The sequence below is a fragment of the Mastigoproctus giganteus genome, chromosome 6, assembly GCF_048544385.1.
Source record: "Mastigoproctus giganteus isolate SK-2022 chromosome 6, ASM4854438v1, whole genome shotgun sequence".
NCBI classification, from domain to species: Eukaryota; Metazoa; Arthropoda; class Arachnida; order Uropygi; family Thelyphonidae; genus Mastigoproctus; species Mastigoproctus giganteus.
This window is the reverse complement of record NC_143580.1, coordinates 44897706-44905301: the sequence shown is the minus strand read 5'-3', so window position 1 is coordinate 44905301 and position 7596 is coordinate 44897706. Positions and strand designations below refer to the sequence as shown.

General features: G+C 33.2%; 1 protein-coding gene across 4 annotated transcripts in view; it reads left to right on the top strand.

The window, feature by feature from the left end:
- Positions 1-658: 658 nt before the first annotated feature.
- The window catches only part of Pak (serine/threonine-protein kinase PAK 3-like protein), a 251389-nt gene continuing 244451 nt past the window's right edge, over positions 659-7596 (top strand). For all 4 annotated transcript variants that reach the window (XM_090375934.1, XM_090375932.1, XM_090375933.1 and 1 more), the window contains exon 1: positions 659-786. The gene's annotated coding sequence lies outside the window, so the exon portion shown is untranslated. The remainder of the gene's footprint in view (positions 787-7596) is intronic.

Genomic DNA, 7596 nt, shown 5'->3' with positions numbered 1-7596 from the left:
ATTTAAAAGTAACAAGCCAATTCTAGCATATAATGAATCAATAAGATAAAAAAAAAATAAAATAAAAAACATTTTTGTTTTAAATTTGTAGGATATTTGCCGATTATTAAAAATTAATTTAATTGCTTAAAATGTCATATAAAGCCTCTACTGAGTACCTTTTAGAAATGCGGGCGTCGATACTGTAGCCCTCTAATCATCACCTCTAGTCGGGCATATCCGCCATTATCAAAATAATGTGGATTTTTTAAAATAATTTAGATTTTTCAATGAGGATTTTTTTTTTCATTTGTACATTGTGATTAAAACTTAGTGATTCACCGAACATTGGTTTTTACTCCCCAGTAAAATCTTTGACTCTCTCTTGTGTATTAAGTGCTGTTAATGTGGGAATTTATTTAATTGAGTTGATTATCGAAATATGGCTACTTATGATAAGATTAGAACCTTTTAAAATACTTTGATTTTATGCCGGACTTGGAATAGTAAAATTAGCGATCTAGTTTACTGTTTCTATATGAATTCATAACTGAAAGCAAATTTTACAAATGCTCTACAAAATAAATAAATAAAATACTGTAATATAAAAAAACTTAATACATACTGTTTGTAGAGGGCGATAGTAGTAAAATGACGTCATTGTTATGGTTCGCATGAGGGAAGTCTGTGATAGATAGCGATGGGTTTTGAGAATGTCGCCGACAAAGCCGCGTGTGGCTTTGATGAGTGAGGTCTAGTTGTCGTGTGTGGTATTATTATTTCTCATTAGCGGTGTGAGACCTGAAGGTAACGTGTGTATTTGTTCTGGTGACTGTCTCCTCAAATCCGAAATGTGTTTTGTTAAAACCTTTTTCCGATATGTCTGTTGTAGATAATTCAAGTACAGTGCTGTGTGTATAAGCTCGGTATATTCTTATATTCTTTGTTTTTGTTAAACATCTGTAGTTTTCAAATTAAGGGATATTGGTTATGTGTTTCACGCGACAGCTTTTTTAGGTAATTTAAAATTTGTCACTTGTCATTGTTTTAATGTGATCATCCTTTCAGAATCATAACCGTATTTTTATTCTGGTGACCAGTAAAAAAAAAATAATAAAATGTTATCTTCATGTCTTCCCCTGTAAAAATAGTGTACCCGCACAGGTTCATCATGCTAAACGGTAGTATAAAACTGATGATTTTTTAGTTGTTGCAATTTTACCTATTGTAGGCTCATTTTGAGGTAAGGTTACATTTTCGTAAATAATACATATATGAGAAGTGGTTGTTTATTTCCAGTCAGTACCTTATCTTCTTACGGATCGGCAGATTTCGACATCTTTATTTATGAATATGGAAAGTGAAGCATGTATATACACACACGTGCTTCACTTTCCATATTCCTAAATAAAGTGAAGCATCTACACACATGTCATCTGTTAACTTAGTTTTCCTCCTTTTTAATAATCATTTGTTAATCCAAATTCGATGACTATTCATACGCCGACCGGGCTAGCCAGGTGGGTAAAGTGCCTGCCTGGCGACCCAAAGGTCGCGGTTTCGAATCCCGTCTCGGGCTTGGATCAGAGTAAAATGCAAAATCTTTGGGAGGTGCATTATGGCCACAGGAGCCGATGCGCAAACAACTAACAAAAAAAAAAAAAAAAAAAAATCATACAATTGAATAGTTCCGGAATGAAAAACAATAAGCTTCTTTTAATCTGTAGTCAAACTGCATATGAAATAGAATTCTGAAGGCACAATTTTTCATGAGCTTGAGAGAGAGCAGGAAATTGGATTGGAATGTGCATCTGTTGTAATTTTGTCACCCTGCAGTTGTTGGGTACATATTATACAATTATCTAATGAGAAATCACAAGCATATGAATTGAAATGTACATCTGTCATAATTAATGTATGCTTTTTGTATATTGTACATTTCAATGGTAATAAATGGCTGTTTTGTGAATGCCAAAATATCTTAAATCTGACCTTAGGAACATTTTGCATTTATAATATTTAGAATTGCATGGTTTTAAATTGAAACATTGGTACAGTGGCTTTTTGTATCGTTACTGAGTTTTGTTAAAATTATCCACAAATTAAAAATTTGCGCAATTTGACATTTGCAATTATGAATTTTCATCTGGGTAATTGCCCAGGAATGCCAGGGTGCTGGAGAGTTAAGCCTGCTTTCTCAGAACCGGTTAAATGGTTACCCAGAACAATCATTTAAATAGAGCTACCACAGTGCATAATATTATCTTTCTCTTAATGCTCTAAAATAATGTTTATTTTATCACATACCCTTCTCTTCTTTTTCACTAATAAAGAGTATGAAGAGCACCTGCTAAACTTTGAGTGTGTGAGAGAGAAACTAAATTAATAATTTTCATTTTTCAAATGTATTGCCACATAGAAAGTTATTAAACTTTCTATGTGGCAATGAATATGGATGCAATTGCAGTAACAATTCAACCCATGGGAATTGTGGGTTTTTTTTTTTTTCAAGCTGTACTTAAAATGTGGTGCCACCTTTGTTAGTGCAAAAATGATTCTCTGCTTGCTTAGGAGAGACCGAAGTGTTTCTCCCTTTTAAGAACATTTAAAATTTTTTTTTTTTTTTTTTTAATTCTATCTTTAAAATCACCAACACTTTTTTATATACATGCTTTTCGAAAACTCTGTGATAGCGTAATAGGTTTGCCATTTGTTACTCATTTAGATAAGTCAAGGGTTGAATCCTATAATCCAGAAGAATTTTTAAAATGCTTTTTAGCCCACCCACATCAGTTATTAATGTTTTTCAGCCTTGCACAATATGTAAATTGCCTGCAAAAATATTTATATTAAAAAAAAAGAGCACTGTTGTGAGAAATTAATGCACCAGGAAATTAGCATTAGCAGAGGCATATGATGCAAGAAAACAAGCTTATACATCGGCAAAAAAAAAAAAAAAAAAAAAATCACTCATTCATTAACTCCAAGTTGTTCCAGTTCTTTGAATTTATTTAAGCTATCAACTTCCCAGATATCTGCACATTTATTCTACAACAGTCTTTCCTCAATTTGAGTTTATGCCTTCTCAGGTATGTAATCTGTGCAAGAGGAAGAATCCTATCAGCATTGAGCTTGCTCAAACCATTGAAGGCCTTATACACCTCAGTCAGTTCACCTTGCAGGTGTCTAGTCTTCATACAGTATAATTTGCAGAACTTTTTTGTTGCCGTTCTTTGTACTCATTCCAGCAGCTCTACATCCTTCCTAAAATGAGTCTGGGGACTCATTTTAGGAAGTACACTTTGAATACTATGCAATACTCAAGGTGTGGGCTGACCATTGCTTTATACAAAGGGATAATCACCTCCTTATCCCTGATAACAAAATTCTTGTATATAGTTGACAAGACCCCCATGAGCTGCTCTAGCACCGTGTTTGCATTGCTCAGAAAACTTCATATCTGACTGCACAATTATCCCCAGCTCTTTTTCATTTTTCACTACCCTGAGTATAATACCACACAGTTGTTACATTACTCTGCAGTTACTGTTACCCATGTGCAGTATTTTGCATTTGTCAATGTTAAACTTCAGTTGCCATTTCTCAGGCCATCTAATTTTTATAGATGTTGTTTCGGTAGCATACCATCATTCTGTCATTAAAAACCCCGCCAACTTGGACTTTAAGCCTGATATGCCTTCATCAATATAATTGATAAATATTGAAAATAACAATGGGTCCAACACTGATCCACGGGAACTCCCTAATAATATTAGTCCACGAATAACAGTGTACATTGATTACGGCTCTGTCCTCTCGCGCTGAACGATCCCTTTATTCACAGCAGCAGCTTGCCCTTAATACTACGCTGCTCCAATTTTTGGAGCAATTTTTTATTTGCAACAGTATCAAAAGCTTTCCTGAAATTCAAGTGTATGGTATGAGAATTATTTTTTGCATCCAGTTTCTTTGTTACTGTATCATAGTATTTAATCAGATTGGTCAGAAAAGATTGCCCCTTGAAAACCCATGCTCTGACTGAAGTACAGCTGCTCTCCTATCTAGATGCTTTGTTATTTCATTCACCAGTGACTCCATTATTTTCCCCGGAACAGAAGTTAAGCTAACAGGTCAGTAATTACTCATGCCACTCTTTGGTCCCCTTTTTGAGTTGGGGATACCTTTGTACTTCTGCAGTTCATGGGGACTCCTTGAATCTAGGGATGCTCTCATAATTGTGGCTAAGGGTTTGCTAACCTCCTTTGCTGTCTCCCTTAATAATTGGATAGATCCTATTCATCTCGGCTGCCTTTGTTTAACTTCAGCAATTTCTCTTCCACTTTCCTCTCTATTATTACAAACTCCTTTAGCTCCCCGTAGAGTTTGATAAACTTCCTGCACATCCACTTCCCTAAAGAATTCCTCATGTGTGAATGTAGATGCAAAATACTTATTGAGCTTGTCTACAACCTGAGCAGGATCGTCAAGAGCCAAACTATTGATATCATGTGGACCTATGTGATTCATCCCCTTCCTTCTGGTGTTTACACAAGAAAAGAAATATTTGCTATTTTTCTTTGCATCCTTTACCAAAGATTTCTCATAATTGCTTAACATTCTTTGACTTGATTACAGACTAGTTTGTCTACTATAGGCTTCTGTATCACCTGATAATTTATACCCATCCATTCATTTTTCTTCTCTGCATTGAGTCTCATTAGTTCATGTGACATCCATTTAAATCTAAGCCTTGAAAGGTATTTTAGTTGGTATGGAAAGCCTGGTAGCTTTTGTAATTGTTTCCTTGAATGCTTGTTTTGATTGGACTGTGTGTGTTATTTTTTCTCTCTACCACTTGATCCATTTCATTTGCTTTTATCTGTGTTATACTAGTGATATGAAACTTTCATGTTAGCTTAATTAAAGTGATGACACTGAATTTCTTGGGATAGTCATGTATTTCACTGTCTGTATTGTGCTGTGCAATTCCACATAACATCTTGTGGTGAGAAACTAACTGACGTTTGTTTAAAGAGGTGAAGATCTTCCTCCTCTTCAAAAACATTTCAGCTTTTATTTGTTCTTGAACTTTGAGCTTATGCAAATTTAGTTTTGCTACAAGGGGTTAGTATTAGTAGTGATAAGTGAAGCAACAAAACAAGCTTATACATTGTCCAAAAAAAAAAAAAATTCTCATCTGCACATCAATAATAATTTGTATAATCCTTTTTTAAATATATACAATCTACCCACTTTATGAACTATCCACAACACAATGTAAAATTGTTCCAACAATCATTTACTCTCTGGCTGAAAGCAAATTTTTGCACATTCATTTTACAACCATCCTCTTTCAATTTAAATTTATGCCCCATTATGTGTGTTTTTTCAATGAAAGAATGACTATGCCGTCAGCATTTATCTTATTCAATCCATTTAAAACCTTAGACTTCAGTCATCTCTCCTTACGGGTTTCTAGGTTCCAAGCATTGCAGTTGGCAGAACTCAAGTCTTAAATGAGAGATTTTGTCCTTGACTAATTTTGTTGCTTTTCTCTGCACCTGTTCTAACATATACATATCCTTCTAAAAATGAAGCTTTAAGACCTATATGAAGTACTCAAGATGTAATCTGAATAATGCCTAATGAAACTGGATAATCTCTTTGTCCCTGCTGGCAAAATTCACTATATCAATGACAGAACCCCTGAGCTATCCTAGCACTTCTCAGACAACTGAAGTCAGACTTCAAACTACCCCAAGCCTTTTTCTTTTTCAACTACTTTGACTGTGGTACCATTGGTATGTTATTTTGGTATTACTGTCTCCCCCATATACAATACCTTGCATTTATCAGTGCTAAACTTCAATTACAGAAGTGAGCAATCACAGCCCATATGTCTGCTGATGTGCCATAAAACTCCTAAACAAACAAACAATCCATATGTCCAAAACAGTATGCTTGATGTGCCTTCATCAATATTATTAAGTATTTAAAACAGAAAGGAGCCCTACACTTCTGAGGAACTCCACTAATAACATTAGTCCAAGTATAGCAGTGCCCATTTATAACCACTCTGTCTTCTGTCACACAACCCTCCCTTTATCCAAAACAGCAAAACTGTGTAAATGTTTATTGCTTAATTCTTTTTCTTTTATTCAGAATAAATAAAAGTTGTTAGCTGTCTGTAATAAATAAGTCCCTAGTTTGTATAAACTTCAATGAAAACAGGCATAGGCACTGGCAGAATATTTTGCAAGGTGGTGCATGTGGGAATCAATTTTTTTTCAAATACATGCAATATCTTAATAAGTCAAGTTTGACTGATTTACATGTAGATTTACAAATGGATTAATGTTTTAGGGTTTTTTTGTATAATTTGTATTGTTTTAATGTTTCAGTACATTAATGAAAATATTAAAAATACAGTATTGTATTACTTCGAAATACAAAACTTGCTGCACTTGCACTGCCATGATCCAGCACCCATGAAAACAAATGTTATCTTTGTAACTACTTAACTTTTTTCTTTTTTTTTTTTTGTAACTAGTTTAATTTTCAAAACTATGATAGTCTTCCTGCTTTACTGTAAATATAGATTTGTTATTTACTGCAAAATAAAATGTTACATAGATCATAATTTCTTTTGCATTTCATATAAACGCATAAAGTGCTTTTTGTCTTCAACTTGTCTGTCTGCATCTAACAGCTCTACTTCCAGTGGATGGATTTCATGAAATTTTAAATTTATCTCTTTCAGAAAGATTTGTTGAGCCATCTCAAATTTTATTAAAATTGAACAAATAGGAATTTTCTTTTTTTTCATGCATATCACATAGGTGCTGGATGTTTTGTTTGTTGCTATGTGCTGATTGAGGGAATGAATGGGCCATATGATGGATGTGCAGAAAAGAAATGTTCTTGGATTTTTAAGGAGCTTGTTTTTTGTTATCAGGATTACCAAATATATAAATAATGAATTATTACTTTTTGCTTATTATATTTCTGCTGTGAAATATATTTCACAGCAGAAATGTGAATATTATTTTATTTCAATTGTTATTAAAATCCAGTTAATCCAGGAGGAAATAAGTATTACAAAATGTTGAGTGAATATTATTTTGAGTTTTATGCAGTGAAGTAAAAACAATTACTTTTATTTGTTAATTAATTGGTAACAAGATTTACTTTTCCCTTCTAGTAATTGTAGAAAAATTCAATTAATTTAATAAATAAAAATTGAATGTGTCTAAATCTTTGCAAAAGCTTTAACCAGTATTAACCATCTAGGTCAGGGGTGGGGAACCTTTTTATATTGGAAGGTCATATTTTATTTAATCAAGATACTACTATTAGGCTGCATGCTGAGAATTAAATATATACAAAAAAAAATTTGTAAGCATATTTAGAATTTTAATTACAGCCAGTATGAGGAATTTAAACAAAAAAATTAGCGAAGACATTTATTTGTTTAGAAAAAAGGATAACAAAACTAAAAATATACAAACTTAGACAACAAACCATTTGACTTTTTTGCAGCTACTTAATACCAAATAGTAGTCAGTTGGTTTCAACATAATTGAGTAGTTTTAATTGGTCCTCCAAGTTTTAATTTGT